The sequence below is a fragment of the Nanorana parkeri genome, unplaced genomic scaffold (genome assembly GCF_000935625.1).
Source record: "Nanorana parkeri isolate BGI_ZX_2015 unplaced genomic scaffold, ASM93562v1 scaffold1000, whole genome shotgun sequence".
Classification (NCBI taxonomy): Eukaryota; Metazoa; Chordata; class Amphibia; order Anura; family Dicroglossidae; genus Nanorana; species Nanorana parkeri.
Window position 1 is genome coordinate 159,731 of NW_017307268.1, and position 18,464 is coordinate 178,194.

An 18,464-nucleotide genomic window follows, 5' to 3' on the forward strand; every position below is an offset into this window, starting at 1 on the left:
CTGTAAACTAGGCACTCATTTTTAGTGACTAAGATTTATTTTAGATTTTTTTATTTTTATATATGCACTATCCAAATTATTAGCTGTCTCCTTTGCAATTACTTATACAATTATATTAAAAATAGCTCAGCATTTTGTACCAAATCTTTAAACCTTAATTAACCAACACCAACATTTACCTAATACAACATATGGTATGTATAAATAACATATCCCGTAGGGCTACACATCAATACGCATGAAACTATAGTTGCTGATATAGCTAGTTTTTGAACAGGGTTATGAACAATAAACAAAGTTAATTTGAAAATTAGTTACTGAGTGTACTCATTGACACTGTATAAGTAATTATTGAAATATAATATAGAGACAGTGAAACAAGTGCCCCCCACAGATGGCGCTATTTCTTGGTCAAATCCTTCTCTGCTGCTGAAGTAATATCTATAGTAAAAACGTTCCAATATACAGAATGGTATCTGAAGGCCAAGCTGTCGAATACCTTGGGGGGGCTAGAGGTGGAGTAACTGGCCGGCACTCTTCTTTGATTGATTATAATACTAACTGGGTCTGTGTCTGATTCTGTTTGATATATGTTGATGTTCTTCGTTTTAAAAGCTTAATGTCCTCTTTTTTATATCCCACCTTTGTATGTCTGATTGATGGACTGCAGAAATATATCTTTATGTTGTTGTGAAAAACTTTAATAAACTTTTTTTTTTAAAACAAGTGTCCCTTCCATAACCTCCCACCAAATACCTTTTATAAACTATCCTCTTTCAAGGATGGACAAAAAGCATGGAGTAGGGCAGTTTTACTGAAGGTCTTTGAGACAAGAAGCAGTATGACAGCTACACCAATTATAAAGCTGCAACTTTATAGGATATATAAACCCATGAACAAAAATTAAATATGTTGCAGCCTACCAGTCCTTAAATAATTTTTTTAAGCGAAGAATATTTTCAGCAAATACAGCAAATACCTGTTGATCCTGCCAGAAATGCAGTGTCCTTGTCACTTTATATGAGCTGCACTAAAGCCTATCATTAGAGCAGCTTGGGTGACAGCCCGGGCTCCCCTCCACAGTTACAGTGGAGTGAAGGATGTAGCCTCCTGAGCGCAAGGACAGGTGTGTTATTCACATGATTACATGAGAAAATAAAATTAAAGCTAACAGACTAATGTCCTTATCTATGGACTGGTAAGCTGCAATATTTTACATTTTAGGTTTTGGTTTTAAATGTGCTTCAGCTACTGGTCTCCGATGTGTTTAATGTCTTTTAATAAAATAACTTAAAGTGATGTTAAAGTCAAAGATATTTTTCCCTCCCCCAATGTTAATTAACCCATTAACCCAGACACCCATTATCCCACGGTGTCTGCATGCGGGTGCATGCCGTCCATAGACTTACCTCGTGTCTCTCCTCGTCTACCGGACGAAAATGTGAACTGCGCATGCGCCCGCCCCAAGATGCTTTGCGGCCGCCTGAGAATTTTCACATTTTTGGACGGGAGCGCGCGGGCAAGACACAGGTAAGTATTAACCTCTTTTAAAGTGTTTGTTTTTTTTTTACACTTTTTGCATATATCTACTGCTTGCTAGCAGTAGATATATGCAAAAACACTGGAGGGTTTATTAACCCTTTAAGATACAGTATGCACCGCCGCTTCCAGGCACACGTAGAATGCAAATAATGGTGAACGCTGTTCTTCAACACAGATGCGCTGATTTGTTTGTAAGTGTATTTTATGTTATTTTAATAAAATACGTGTTAAGAGCTGGACAATGAGAAGCATCTACGTGTGGTTTTTTTTTTAGTTTCTATGAGAGAAAACTCGGTATAAAGAGTGGGGAAGTATAATGAAGTGGGAATATAGAGGCGCTCATCTTTCTCTGAATATCGGAGGATAGAAGCAGTGAAGATTACCTAAGCAAACTTCTGAATAAAAGCGTATAGGGCTCATCTATAACAAGGTGGCCATTATTATATGGTGAGTGCGGATCATTGATTGAAACACAGAGGTGGTGTGGAAGGATTTTCTTTTCCTTTTTGAAGATCATAGATATATGGAATGGACTATTTTTATTTAACGGAAAGTGCACTTATGTTTCACTGAATGAGTCATAATTTGTAAACAACAAAGGAGGTGCACATTAATCACATTACACCATACAATAACATATTATTTGATGGTGTATTTATGACATTTATATTTGAAAGGTTAAAAATGTTGTTTTGGAAAAATTTATAGAGTACATTCACAGTGTAAGAGTATACATCTATATTTGCACTGGTATATACACTACTTTTATATATGGTGTTTAGAAATGATGCATGTTTAATATAACTATACAATTAGTGTTAATCACAGTATACGCAGTGCAACACATACATAATTGGATTTTCACAGTGGGTCTCCACTTAACAGTACTGCAGCTTACACAATCAGGAATAGGAAAAAATAATTAATAAGCACAGTTTTGGGATATATTCTATATTATACAATGCTTGTAATGGCTACAATTGTGCTCTACTGTGTTCTAAAGCCCTCCCCCTGTAATGTACATTTCACTTCTACAGTTTGTAATTGAGGAACCCAGACAGTTTGGCTGGCAGACAAGTTCACACTTTTCAACTGATAAGTATGAATACACCTATTAATGCACCCCTTTTTTCCCTTCTTTCCCCTAACCTCTCACATTTCACATTCATGTATAGATCATGCTTTCATCAAAAGAAAGTTTCTTCCATTGGTGACATCGGCTTCTATACTCAATTACACTGAAAACAACAAATATTCTATGCAAAAGGTTGACAAGCCTGATATCATGCTTGCTAAGAGACATAGAACCTTTGCTCCTAAATATTTCCTCATAACCCTCAAGACTAAATTGAAGCACCACATCTAACTCCCTAACTTCTTCTCAACTTAAAGAGATCTAATGGATTTGATAGGAGACTTTAACAAATCTGAATGAGCAGACAGAGTAAGTGGGTGGACCCTCTTATGACCTTAAAGGAGAACTGTAGTTCTCCTTAGGGTAACGGGAGGCGTGATGGGAGCGTCCTCCCGCCACCCTAGGCTCAGTATACTGCTGTAACTATGAGGTGAGTGAAAAGCACTCACCTCATAGTTCTCCTTTAATTGTGTATACATTTTTTTTGTTGCTGAGTTATACTGTTTCATTCCATTGTTTGTCTGTTTGAGTATTTGACATCAATGTAAGGCTTGATTTGTGGGACCAGGATTCAGGGCCAGGGTTGGCCATAAGCTCGAGTAATTGATACAGACTATAAAAAACTTGGGTATATTTAGCATTTATGTTGCTTTACTAGACTGATGTTTTATCGGTCTATATTGTGTTTTGTAAAAGATAATATTGGGAGAGCCTTATAAGTTCGTGTTTTTGTATGTTGTATTTTGTGTATTGTAGAAAATTAATAAAAATTGTTAATGTGAAGGCTTGACTTTAGCCATATAAAATAAACATAAACAGTTCATCTTATGGCAATGGGATAAAGTCCTCAACACAAAAGATACTGAATTTCTTTAACAGTAGAACATCCACCAGGCAAACAAAATGGCCATATAAATAGCAGAAAATGTATTTATTTTTTGTCTCGTATTTTTCGTTATTTTGGGATTCAGATTCGTCCGAATACGACATTTTGGTTAATTTTTAGATGCGTTAGATAATTACGAATTAATGTTGGTTGCAGCGAAGTGACATTAGGAAAAAAATATATATTTTTTTAGCTTTAGACAGTCCACAGAAACAATAAATTGGAAAAAAAAGTGATCTTCTTTGGGATCAGTCTTGTCAAAGACAAATGCATACAATGAACATCACGGTGCTAGATCGAGGTGTATACGCGAAACTATAATTGAGATCATATGCAACAATCAGAAAAAGTTAAGACTCAGGTAAAGTAAAGGTCATGTTGATCATCTACAATGTAGAAATTGTCGTATTTGCAACACAACAACAGAATGTAAAAAAGACACTTGCTTGTCAGTGGAAGTTCTTATTCATGGAAATAAGAAATGCTATTGTATCGCTAAAGTTAAAGAATGTCTATGTCAGCTAGGGGGAAGGGGTGCTAAATATTAACTGCATCTCCTCAATTGCAAATGAAACTCTTGTGCAATTATATATAGACTTTTAATATGGTGTTACTGTAGGAATGTAATTATTTCTAGAAACAACTTGCCTCCACTGCTCACATCTACAGTCTCAGTACATAAAACTACACCTGTATTATAAAACATACTCCTATATATCTAATGACAGACTTCATATTTGACTACACAACTTCTTTAAAAGCATCATGCTGTATCTTTGTATAACTAAGATATTCTAGAGGTTCTTATTAACAGCGTCATTCTGAGAAGTGATTAATGCATGTACTAGAACACAATATTCAGGGTTTTTTGCAGCCTAAATAGTTTGCAGTAGCTTTGTGTGCCAGAACTATGAAAAATAACAATCTTTATGTACAAATATATATCATCAGCAAATAAGCTGTCAGTTTCAGATTTGCAGGGTCATTTATTAGTGAGTAAGTTATGCATAAAGAAGCAATGACAAATATCTTACAAGACAGCAAAGCAGAAGCAGCCTGCCTTGAGGTTTGAATTTCCTAACTAAAACCTTATACTGATCCTATTGATAAAGAGATTAGTCTTCCCTCTTACTACTTCAGCTTTAGCTACTGAATGTGGTAAACAATGTGGCATTTCCTGGAAATCTGAAATTTCTAACCATGTAAAAAGGAGACTAGAATTCCACGTGATGGCTGGATAGACCACATAATATTAATATTCAATGTTTTATATAACCTGACGTAAATAAGAAAAATATGTTTAATTTCTTGCTAATACTTTCTGTAGTAAAGAAAATGTGAGCAAAATCTTTGTAAATTACCTTTGAAGGTTTTCAATGCCTACAGAGAAGTAGTTGCACAGTGTATATCTGTTTCTTTTTTCTAGGATGAAAATTTAATGTAATGTACATTTCATGCTTAGTGATTTACTAAAGGAGTTAAGAAACGTCAGACAATCAATTATCCAATTATGTGAAAAGCAAATTTGTGTTTATTTATCTGCACAACTGGATAGTTGAAGTGAATATTCACAACATTTATTATGTGAAAATTCTCAACTCTTTTACTACAGCAACAGATTTGTATTGGTAATGCCTGTATATGGCTGTATTTATACAATGTACTTCCATTCGGTCTGAGCCAAGCTTGGCAGGATCCACTAAGCTGCATGCCAGCAATGTGATGAGGCTTCCGGAGTTTAATAATTTCTCCACTGGGTGTCCTTCTCTTGTAACAGAACACATGTGCCTACCAATCTAAGTTCCTAGGTGTGCCACCAGAACAAGCTTGGCAAACAGTGACATAAGCCTACTCACATTTCATAGGCGCGTGTATTGTGGGGGCAACTGGCAACCTCATGTCCCAGTCTTTAGTACCATCAGCACCTAATATGATGTGTCTCTCTCAGCACAGCGACTCCTATGGAGATAAGAGGCTGATAGAGCTGATAAAGATAGTCCTCAGGAGCAGACCAAGCTGGTTTGTCCTGCACTTTTAATTAGCAAGACATCAAACAAAACACAGTTTCAATGCAGAAGGGCTTTATATGGCAAGTCCATAAAATAAAATAAACAAGACATCTGCTCATCCAAGCCACTATCTAAACTCATTTAAATTCCTGTCTAACAGGGTGCCCTCTAATGGGTTTCCCAAAACAAGCAGGCAGCTCATGTACCTTTTAGTGTTCTGTCAGCACTTAGCCTTTTCGCCCAGCAGCAGACTGCCACCGCAGATGTAAGCCTGTGAATAGCTGAGACTAATTCATGAGGTCTAGCTATCAGATAGGATGTGGACCTAGAGATTGAAACTTTATCACACACAAAGGGTTACAAAACAAATAGTTTGTTTCTCAAGCACAGACAAAAATCCTGGAGTCTATTGCCATCTGTAGCTGAGAAGGCTGAAAAACCTTTGGTGACACTTGCACACAGTCTGCAATCCCACCTGCAAGTGCTTCACCATATATAGTGTATATACTGTATACTGTATAGTATATCTGTCCCAATATCCCAGGTCCAATATGGCAGTATTTCATTGTGCATCTCAGACTTATGACTTATAATGACACACATTCCAGCTCCTCCTCAGCCTTTTAACTTTGACTTTAATTAAATTGAATGTAAAAAGCCTTATGGTGGGGATAGATCAGCCTTTGTATTCACGTAGTGTTTTCTTCCTTGCTAAAAATGAAGAAATTTTACAGCTGTAAATGTGTTTGACTAGAAAACATATCGTAACATTTGACAGCTCTGCTATACCCCCCTTTCAAATTCTTTCCTCAATATAAAAAATATCCAGAATAGGACGATAAGTTTAGCTCAAACAACTCTGTAATGTCAGCAAGAACATTATGTTTCCTAGTAGAACATTTTTAAATGTTCTTTAAATTATTCTTTTATAAAAGACGAAAAACTACAGTATATGTAATCTGAAGAAAATCTCCAGTACTAATGGTTAATCCATACAAAGTGTGGTTCTGTAATTGCTCATTTACCACTTTCATTATGAGTAACTATAAAATACAAGACAAAACATGGCATGTCAGTGAGCCCAGGTGACAGCCTATGACAGGTCAGTGAAAGCAATCAGGATTTCAATTAAAGAAGAACATGTAGCCATTTTAGGAAAGTGTTCTGCAAAAAAGTAACTGTGCCCACTCAAATATCAATGAAAAAGCAGATTTACATAAAATTTAAATAAGAACAAATTCAGTGTATGATACCATTTTTTTTTCACAAATGTCATTAATCCACATGTTCATGTACTCCATTTAAATTTAGATATATTTATTTACCAGTGCACGCTTAAGTTACAGTAGTTACCATGTGATTCTCCAAAACCTGACTTTATGTTTGCTTGTCTCTCTTACTTTAAAAACTGCTAAAGGAAATCTAAAAGCTTGGTGAAACCTTTAATAAAAAAAAGCTAATATTGCTCTATAAAATGTCACCACAATATCTATCAACAGCTTTTAATAAGTCGGTGTTGATTAGCATCAGAAGACCCATAGGAAGGGATAGTGGTATCCTCAATTACCCGGCACAGAGATAGGACACTAAACACAACACATCAAAACATCCATGCCAAAGTGCATGGATTGAGGAATCTTACCTGCCGGCTTATGTATTCTGACAACCACCACCTGCGGATGTCAAGAAACCCCAAGTGTAACTGAAGCTGACTGATTGAAGTCATTGGTCATCTGACAATTTTCCATCTGGTTCCTTTAAAAAATTGATTAAAAAAGGCAACCCATGGATCAGTAGAAAACTTTTATTAGGGAAACATATGGGCTGCCATTGCTGACCTCCTTATAAAAGAAGCAGTTGCCTGATTGTTATGCTCATCTTTTGTCTCATCCTGTATCTCTTGTACACCAGTCAATTACACTGATTTCCTTTACTAATTTAATCATGCCACCAAACAATAAATGTTTTAATTAAACTACAATGTAAACTGTACCAACATGGCCTACTTCCTTTACAGAAATAATTATCTCTCAGGATTCCAATCAATAGAATGGGCAACATTGTGTCCTATGATGCATTTTACTTTACATTATATAATTATGAGAAAATCAGATTCCTGTTATTTCTTCTGCACATGGTTGGATAATTGAATAAAAATCATTTTTTTACTCCTTTAGTAAATCAGCCAAATTGTATCAGAATACAAAAATAAATAAATACATTTTTTGTGTGAATTTGGACACACAATACATATTTGATCAAGAGCAATTTTTTTTATATTTCTTTCTTTGAATTTAAACCATCCATCCAAATTTAAAAACTGATTGCATTAGAAACAAACCCCTAAAATCCAGTTGGTCAGAGGACGCTCAAGTCCCAAATCTTCTCTCCTCTTCTGTTTATACGAGGTGGGGTCATTCTTCGGTTGCCCACATCACTGCCTGCATGGCATAGACACTACTTATTGGCTGCCAAGAGGAGTGACATCAGCGTCAGGGGACTGTTCAGGACCAGCCATCACGGCCACATCTGCAGTGCTGGATTAGCAGTTCACTGCACCCAGAAACTGTGCCAGGAAGGGACCTGAATGGCAGGCTTAGGTGAGTATAACTTGCTTCAGAAGGAAAACAATTTGCAGGATGGGCGATTATTTGCCCAGAGATGAGCTTTAAAAATATTTATGTTTTATTTCAAGAGGAAAATCTATTTTCTTTGTATATAACATAGCTTTTAATTTCATTAATCCACTCTCTTATAGGATGGGATGTAGGTCAGGTTTTAATACTTGGGAATTATTTTAACTCTTGATGTAAAAAAAAGAAATTTGATTATAAAACTTTTCTGTGTGATAATTGAAGTAAATACTCACACAATTTATTGTGTGAAGATTCTAATCTCCTTTAGTAAAGCAGCTTCACCCTGTATATATTTTATTGGATTTTCTTGTTTGTCTTTAAACCTATTTTTATTATTACCCCTTTGTACTCAAAGCTTCCTTAATAAAATGATTTTCAAAAATATGCTGCCCGGATCCTCCACCTCCAAGTGGTCTGAGACCTCACCCCTAATAAGTAATATAGTTTCCAAACAACTACATATAGTAGTAATCGGGCTTCACGTGTGAAACGCGTTGGAGGGCCATCGGTTATAACATCCAATTTATGGAAAGAAAATATATGAATTTAATCTGGATGACGTGTATGAATTAAACGTATAATTGTACAATATGCTGTTTATCTAATTGTGCAAGAATCAGGGAATCAATTGTTATGATGTTTTTTATGTATTTATAGATTTTTAATCTTTAAAATAAAATGTTTTTGAATATTTATAATGCAAGTCTGACACTTCTTAAAGTCCCATTACTACTATATGTGGTTGTTTGAAAACTTAATAAAATGATTATTGAAAAAAGTTCCAGGACAAGCCACAGGTTCATTGGATGCTCATGACTGACATGAAAGCTAAGAGATTTGAAATTTGCCAGTAATATTTGTCACATAAGAACCAAGATGAGGCTTTTCTTCACAGCACGATGACATGAGTTAAAACTTTAGTACACTTTTTTCTTTGCACATGTTTAACCACTTCCAGCGGGTTCACATAAATGTACATCATCATCCTGCTGCAGCCGTGTTCTTAGTACCGTTTTAAACAGATGGCAATTGCTGTTTAAATACAAGCGATCCGGCGTCTGTACAGTCCACAGATCGCTTGTACGGTGCCGTGCCCCCCTCCGCTGCCAGTGCCGCCATCATGAGAGCCCAGGACCGGCATGGTGGGTCTCCCCTGATGGATCCAGCTGCTGAACATCACTTCCGGTGTACACATTCTCTGGCTCCTAGAGGCAGAGAAGCTGGTGAAGCAGATCTATGCTTCATCAGCTTCTTTGGGGTCCCTAGGTGACATTAGGGCTCTGAAAGACCTCTGATGTCTCCATAAAGAGGACCTAGTCAATGCTAAGCCTGATGAAGGGACCCTGTGTGACCCCAAAAGCACTTGTTTATATGACAAGGAACTTCAATAAATGAACATTTGATTATCCTAAGAAGGATTTTGGTGTGCTGGTGACATCTCTACACAATTGCTGATATTTGCGGCGCCATCCGCAGTCACTGCGAGCACACCTCCCCCCCACTACAAGGGATTTTTCAGTAAGGAGTGCAACAAGGAAAAGTATTTATCATAAAGAGGAGCTGTCACATTATATTTGCTATCACATAGGGGACTTCTTAGCCCCTATGTGATAGCAATAAAGTTGAGTGTACAAAAACATTTTTAAAAATCAAATTCCCCCATGTGCATGCACACACAACGCAAACACGCTTCGGATGTTCCTACGTGCAAAAACGAAAATTGCACCACTCATGTTAAATATCGTCGCAAGTGTCAGAGTGAGAGCAATAATTCTAGGTCCATCAATCACTGTTGACACTAAACTGATGAGCAGCAAAAGTGTTTAAAGCGTCGCCTATGGGAAATTTTGGTTATTGTAGTTTTTTGGCGGTTTCACGCAATTTTAAGGCTTGACATGTTTGGTATCTATATACCAAGTGTGACCCCGTCTCTTATATTTTACCAAAAATTGGTTATTATATTCTGTTTCTGTGCACTAAATTTTATTTTAGTGTATTTTATCCTAAAAATACTTGTTTGATAAACATTTGCGCAAATACCATGCAATATAAAAAATTACAAATAGCATCTTTTTATTCTACAGGGCCTCTGCATTCAGAAAATATATAATTGTCTGGGGGTCTGAAGCTGTTTTCTAGCCACCAATTCAGATTTTATCATGTGTGTAAGAAATTGCTGCGGGCAGCAAGTGGTTAACTAGAAACACAACAGTAGTTCACTGCATATTTGCACAAAGATTCACTATTAAAAAAAAATTTCAACACAGGCTCCAGATAGAAAATTTATGGCAACAGGTTTGTTTTTTGGGATGCAGAAGATAACAGAGTGTGGCATTCTAACATAACAGCTTCAAAAAATAGAAAATTGAATATACTTAATCAAGCACCTGAGTGATAGCATGTATGGTATATATTCCTTCATTGCCAGGCCATTTTTCACGACTGTGGCAAGTTGGCTGGCAATTACCTGGTCATACAATAGTGCACTTAAATGAATTTGAATATCATTTTTGGAGACAGATAGAGCTTTTTCCTGGTGCCTACATGGCAGCATACCCATGGTATTTGCCCGCCTCTAAACCCACCTACAGAACCATTGTAAATCTATAAAAGTGAGACAATACTCCCACCTATCAATATGCATCCCACCCTGTCAGCTTATTTATCATGAGTATGCTGCCATGTAGGCACCAGGAAAATGGAAAACTTTATCAATACTTACTGTAAGTTTCCTTTCCTGGTGCCTATCCATGAAATCATATCTTTCCCTTCCTTCTTGAGTTGTCTTGGTCTAGCTAGAATGATAGGTGGGGGTAATGCCTCACTTTTATAGATTTACACTGGTCCTGTTGGTGGGATTAGGGGCAAAGGTATATCATGGGTATGCTGCCATGGAGAGGCACCAGGAAGGGAGAATTACGGTAAGTATTGAAATAATTTTCAATTTTTGGCAATATTTGATTTTTTAATATGTAAAGGGAAAAAAACTGTTACCGTTATTTTCTATGGTGGAGAGGTATGTAATACTCACACATGTACAGGCAGAAGGGAGGTTAATACATTTTATGTGGGGGTGTCATACTCAGTGCAATCACAGCGCGTCTGGTTTGTGTATGAGCATTTAAACTGATTACGTTTTTAAACGTCTTGTCAGCATAGAAGGCGTGGGGTGGTTATTTAAAAGCCACTTTAGCAGACTGCATTTCCTGATTGTGTTTCAGTATTCATAGATTGTGATTTCAACCTCAACTACTCAATTCCCTTCCCTTTAACTCTACACTACCACTTTTAGTCTCACTTCCCTCTCCATGCTACTTTTCCCTCTCCATGTTACATTATTACTTTTTGTGCATTGGATTCCCTCAATTGCTGGCTGTGCTTTGGCTCTGGGTCTGACCATCCTCTTATGCAGTGATAATACAGCCTCCCTCAAGTTCCTGCCATCTCTGGTACCCACCACTGTTCACAGCAATTACAAGAGAGCCAATCAGAGTGGATCTTTTTATTTTCCCTAGATCTGCACTCTATATCGCAGCTCAATCACAGGTAAACAGAGGGTGCACAGGTAACGCATGCATATCTTCTGCAGTGCTATAAAAAGCATGGGTCCCAGCACAGAACCCTGAGGCACACCGCTAATAACACTAGCCCAGTCTGAAAGGGCGCCATTTATTGATACTCTCTGTACCCGTTCCTTTAGCCAGTTCTCTATCCATGTACACACCCTTCCGTCTATGCCCATAGCTCTTAGCTTGTGAAGTAAGCGTTTATGAGGTACCGTATCAAAAGCCTTAGCGAAATGTATAACCCCACTCCAGAAAATTAAGTACACCAACTGTTTTTTTTCCACAATGGCGTAATAGTAAGGTAGATAAAAACGCTTGCAAATACAGTATATGTGCACACTTAATATATATTAAACTCCATCAAACAGCAGATTCATTTCCTACACATTTGGTATACCCTACCCTTCTTGACATCTTTTTTGTGACAGGTTTTTCATTTACTGAAATACTGTGAGCCACAGCTTTGTGTTTATTGAGCTGTAGCAAGATTGAGTAGTTCCTGGAGGCACATAACTCTCTATGAATGATTATGGAAGGATTGTACGGAGATATGCCTATTAAAATGTTTTAGCGTATTAAAAGAAAGTTTCATTACTAACTAGCGGTTAGGATGCAGAATAGATCATATACTGAAACCAATGAAAGGTGGGTCTTTACCGTTTGCAATTATTGTTAACATTTATTATTCCGCTGCTAGAGGAAGATTAAACAGTATGTTATTTGTCATATAAATTCATGGCTGCTAAGATGAAACTAGCATTAATGTTAGTTGAACAACTTTAAGTGCACCTGTGGCCACCTCATTACATGTTAGCAGTATGTCACAGTCTATGAATAGTGCTTAGCAAATAGGGCAGCATATTGTTGCATTCCCCTGATTTCTGGATATTGGCAATTATTTCCTATTGACGCTCCATGTAAAGTCTACAGATTGTGCTAGCCTCATCTGCTCCCCCTGACCTGAGATGCAGATCCCATGGACATTTTTCCCAACTGCCAGAATACTGGGAACTCTTGCACAGCCCCTCTGAGATATGATGAACTGCTAATTCTCCCATCAGGTCAAGGTTCATCCACATTACTTGTGAGGTGAAACAATCTTTATTGACAGGCTTAGCATGGAATCAATAAATTTGGCAGAAAACAAAATACTTCTGAGGAAGCCAGGTGTGGCCACATGACTGCACTTGCAGCTGTGGGGTAATCCTTACATTGATTTAGAACTATTCTGGCATGAACTTCTGCCACTAAAGGGATTGTGAGTGGGCACTTGACCTGTTATTGAGAAAGACGGGTTTGAATTATTTTCTACTTGATCTGAAAATGATTTGGGCGTGCACCTTTGTCATCAAAGGAATTGTGAGTAGGCATTTGCCATATGATTGGAAGGGCCATATGTGAATTATTTGAATATTTGGATTAAATGTTGATATCAAAGCCTCAGTGGATACAGGAGGAATACCACTCTTATTCTGAGACTAATTATGATATCTGTATTGTGCAGGAGTGAATTGCTGTATTTAAAAGTATTAAAAAATGCATGTACTTGTATGCTGCCCAGTGATGAAAACTATATAGCTGTCATATGTGGGTGATGAAGCCCATTATATATGTATTGGTCGTATAAACTCAGGCACAAGGGGGTAACCTTATTAGTCCAACTATGGGATGCTTTTGCTGGACTAATTGAAATGTTGAATTTCAGTCCTGGTATGTAACTTTGCTACACTGATATTCCCTGGCTTTGATGAACACCAATTAGTGCTTCCTTGGGTAGTTGCATTATATAATATATAAACTAACATTAATTTGGCATCCCTTGTAGGATTCATGGTCCTGGGATAAATACAAAAGCTTTAATGATACATGAGAAATGTTATCATACCTAAAAAAAAAGTGAATTTACTGTAATATCATAACCCTTTGGACATGGGGGTTTGAGTAGACTTTACGTAGGTGACAAACAAATTGAGATATATCTCTAACCAACTTCAGCTACATCAATTTTCTTTTGTTTTTGTTTTCTAAATGTTGGGAAAAAAACAACTTAGTACTGGAGCAATTTTTTAATTTTTGCTCTCACATACTACATTCTGGATTTTTGGATAGAAAATTAATTTAAAAAACCAAACATGTATATATTTTCTGAAAGTAGAATAAAAAAATGGTAGCTGCATTTTTTTGTCGCACAATATTTGCACAAATGTTTATCAAATCTATATTTTTAGGAAAAAAACACTTAAATTAATTTTAGTGCACACAAACACAATTTAATACCTTATGTTTAGGTAAAATATAAAAGATGGGGTTACATTGAGTAAAAAGATAACAAACATGTAAAGCGTTATAAATTGTGTGTACCCGTACAATGGCGATAAACGATGGCACTAAAAATTGTCCATAGACAACACTTTTAAAACCTTTACCGCTTATCAGTTTAGAGTTAACAGCGAATTATGGCCCTAGAATTATTGCTCTCAGCGTTGGCGGTAATACCTAACATGTGTGCAGCAATCGCCATTTACGTACACGCTATGTGCGCCTAGCGGGGTTGGTTTTATTTTGTTTCATTTTTATTTATTTTACTATTTATTTATTTTTGTCACTTTTTAATTTTTTTTTCACCCAACTTTATTGCTATCACACAGGGGATAAGAATCCCCTATGTGCTAGCGTTTGGAGGTGACATGTTCTCTTTGTGGAGATATCAGGGGTCTATTTGACCCCTGGTGTCTTCCCTGGCCTCCAATACAGGGTATTAAGCATAGCATTGTGCCCGATCCCCTGTGTAACGGGCACTTCAGCTGGCATTGTGACAGCTGCTAAGAGGAAGCGCTGATCACAGAACAGATTGGGGAATGGATGCTCCCTGGTTTGCTCCTGCTCTCCATCCTGAATGTAGTTCCCATGGTCCCAGGTCTTCCAGAGGAGCGGAGAACTCTGAAAACCACAGCGGGGTGGGGGCACCACCTATGCAGGCTGCTACAAGTGATCTGTGTGGCTGTACAGATCACTTGTACAAAACGAGAATCACCTGCTGAATACCCACTTCAATACCCACCAGAATGTACATGTACAGGATACATTCAATTGCACCCTTAAAATTCAGCTTTGCCTTTCTTATTGATTCCAAACCTTTTCACTTAAAAAAATGTAGCAAAAAATGGTTCTGATTTAATCGAAACATTTTACCGAAGCAAACAAATTCACTAATTTTTAATAAACCAATTTTTAAGCCAACCACAGACATTATACAGTGTTAACAAGTTTTACCCTTGATGAACAACAGTGTTTTAGCAAGAATATTAAATCCTACCTCTTTGTAAGTTTATAGCTCAAGCTGTATAACTCCAGGCAAACATCTAAACAGTATAAACACATATAATAAATTAAACTTAAATGGGATCCATTGATTTACACACATCTGATATACTCTCAGTCCAGGCAGATGACACACTTATTTCCAGTTTCACTAATGCAATTTTATATTTAACCTCTGTAACCTGGACAATGAATTAGTACCATGAACTTTGAGCAGATAGCAGTGCAGAAGTATTAAAGATTGAACCCTTGTTATTTATTATTCTAATGTGGACAGGCTGCAGATACAGCAATAAATTTGAGGCTCGTTCCCTTTTTTGAGACTGCTACATGCTGCAGCAAGGGTTAAAATACCCTGTGCTTCCAGCACATAGGAGAGTCAGGCCACAGCTTTCTCACACAAATCAACAGCCTTGCTCTCCAGAGTACTGCTGTTGATTGGAGCAGTGTTTAGGTGGGTGGAGGCACATCAGACTTCTGGAAAGCCAGGCCACTCCTTTGTGTAAGAGAGCAGCATTCTGGCTCTTTCACGGCAGCACAGAGGGCGGCGATTAAAACTGGAGCAGACAGAATCTGGAGCATTAGCACATGACAACCAATCAGCATCTCTCTTCAGTTTGCACAGGTAAGATTTGAAAATGAGACAGAGAAGCTGATTGGTTGCAGTGCAAATCTGCTCCAGATTTTGTCTCCTCCAGTTTTGATAAATTTCCCCCAGAGTGTTTTAACCCTTACTTCAGCACTTCGTAGTAAAAAAAAAGTTAAAGCGCATTAGAATTTTAAAGCTGAACAAGATGAAGTAGAATAATCTTCATGGCTCAGCAGTGTGGCAGTTAAAAAAAGTTGAAAAAAATTAATTCAATAAACTGATGGAGCCAATTTTTGTCCGTGTATGGTGACTTTTATAATGTCTACAGGTTGCATATCTTAAACTTTACATTCGTCAGTCCATTTCAAGTGTTATTTCAATATGAATTTAAGCAGGCACACATTAGATAAGCAAAATCACAGTCTGGGGGTTACCCCTATATTCTGAATGGGCCTAATAATCCTAGTAATGGGGTCTTCCCTCCAAAACATGATTTTGATTATCTACTTACTACCCAGCTTACTTCCATGTTACAAATAAAGCTTAACATATACTAAATATTGCTGCTCTCTTCTAAAAAGGCTAGTCAACTGGCCATCACACTGATTTTTTACTTCAATTTTGGTTGCTGAACTAGGACCAGCATGCAGCGGAGTGAGAAGCACCATTGCATGTAATTAGACAGACTTGGCTTGCAGAAGCTGCATAGACAACATAATGTTAGGACTCCTTTTCTTTCCAACTGGACTTACAGTATGTACTATGTAGGATGGACCATATAGTAGGAATTGTCTTCTTCTGAAATGGAACATTACCTTGTATAAATGTTTAAAAAAAAACAACAGGAAAACAACTTCCATATTTTCAATCAGCAAATTCATTTTTGCATTGCTTTGGGCCTTAAAGCTAGCATAACTTGCTTGTTTTATGATTGTAACTATATTATGCAGAGTGCTGATAAACTCATAGATTAAAGAACACTTCTAGGTACATTGCATGGAACATTGCTATTTATAATGTACAATAATACTGCCCAACAAGTGGCTTCAGAGATGCATGTGACTAGCAACCCCTATTATGTTGCCCTCAACAGTCTTCCTGGTGCTTTGTGCCTGCCTAAATAAACATGCTGAAATATATGTTCCTTAGACTGTAAATGCAAAATCAAGTCCAATTTATTTACTTTTATTAAAACATATCACAGTACAGTACAGTTTTCCTACCGGTTACTCCTCTTTACACGTATTCATTGCACTTTGTATTACCAAATTAAATATCAATTTAACAATTCAAAGAGGGACTGAATACATTAAATCATACAACAATAGTCCCATAAAGAACCTGCAATTCTTGGCAGTGAGAAATATCCCATAAAAAGAATGTAGCATTTAGAAACCTATCAAACGCCAGCGAGAATGTACTAGACACAGTAATTACATTTTGGCAGTGTGACACCCCCTTCACTAAAGCACCAACAAAGAGGGCATCACATTTTAAAAACTTGAATAAAGATTTTGAGAATATCTGAATTTAAATCAAACAAACCTAACAATTGTTTCATTGGTTGTGTTGCTATAATGAAAGCTAATAAAAAAAAGAATGTGTATGACTCAAGAAACTTTTTCTGCTTCTTGACACAAAATTTCCATCTATCATAATCCATGATGCTTACCAACAAGATATACAGTTAAAACGCATACAGATGCAATACAAAACATATCAGGAAAAAAAAAAGATTTGAAAAACCTGCTCGTTAGAGCTAACAATCTATATGGGTGGTTAGATTGTTCAATAAAAGGTTAACGGAGGGCAATATAGCTCCTTAAGGGTCACAAGGTCCATCCTATTAGTCAAGGCACAATAACAAATGTATGTATTTATGGTTGCTAGGAAGGCTGGAATGTGCTGCTGTATAGCATACAATTGCATTTCAGATTCTTCCACATTAGCATAGTCAAGTAGTAGGGGGGGATCACTAGATGCCATACACACAATATATAATAGTTCTGGGAAACAAAAGCAACACAGAGTGCCTCCATAGTGTAAACCTTTTTTTTGATGAGTACAACACGCAAGTGAAAATGTACTTACACGAAAGCCAATGATCATAAGCGTAAAAGGAAACAATAAAATATAAAATCTCCAGCAGGGGAAGTCTGAGGGGATCTCCAAATCAGGGTCCTCTGCTCCCGTATGTTTTTTAAAAAAGCAATCGTGGGACTCTCACCCCAGTAACCCTAAATATGAGAGCATACAGCCGGTTCCAAAAAGGTCTCAATTTGGGGCATTCCCACCATATGTGAAATATCGTGCCCAAGTGAGCACATCCCCTATAACAATGAGGCGAAACCTCTAGGTATATTCTCGCTAGTCTGGCGGGAACCAAATACCACCTAGATAAAACCTTATAATTAGCTTCTATTAGTGAAATATTGAGTAAACCAGATGACACACGGGAACAACATTGATGCCAGACATCCAGAAGAATAACCTTTTCCAGGTCTTGTTCCCAAGCTAACATACAGGGTAATTTACTTTCAGATTCTACCAGGAGGGAATAGAGCAGCGAAACTCCCCCCCCTCTGGCCCCCGGCTCCAAGATACCAATGTTCGTAGGTTGTTCTAAAGGGAGACATCACGTTAGGTGTTTTCAAAGAACCTAAAAAGTGTAACAATTGTCTGTAGTGAAAGTATTCCGAAGATGGCATGTGCAGAACCTACTGACAGTAGGTCAAAGTAAGTGGCTTGGGACCTTTAAAAAATTGTGCTATGCGGGACAG

At 37.2% G+C, this 18,464-nt stretch overlaps 1 protein-coding gene across 1 annotated transcript in view; it reads left to right on the top strand.

The window, feature by feature from the left end:
- Positions 1-12,379: 12,379 nt before the first annotated feature.
- Positions 12,380-18,464, top strand: part of SLC5A7 (solute carrier family 5 member 7) — a 37,896-nt gene continuing 31,811 nt past the window's right edge. Inside the window, exon 1 of the mRNA XM_018567026.1 lies at positions 12,380-12,419. The gene's annotated coding sequence lies outside the window, so the exon portion shown is untranslated. The remainder of the gene's footprint in view (positions 12,420-18,464) is intronic.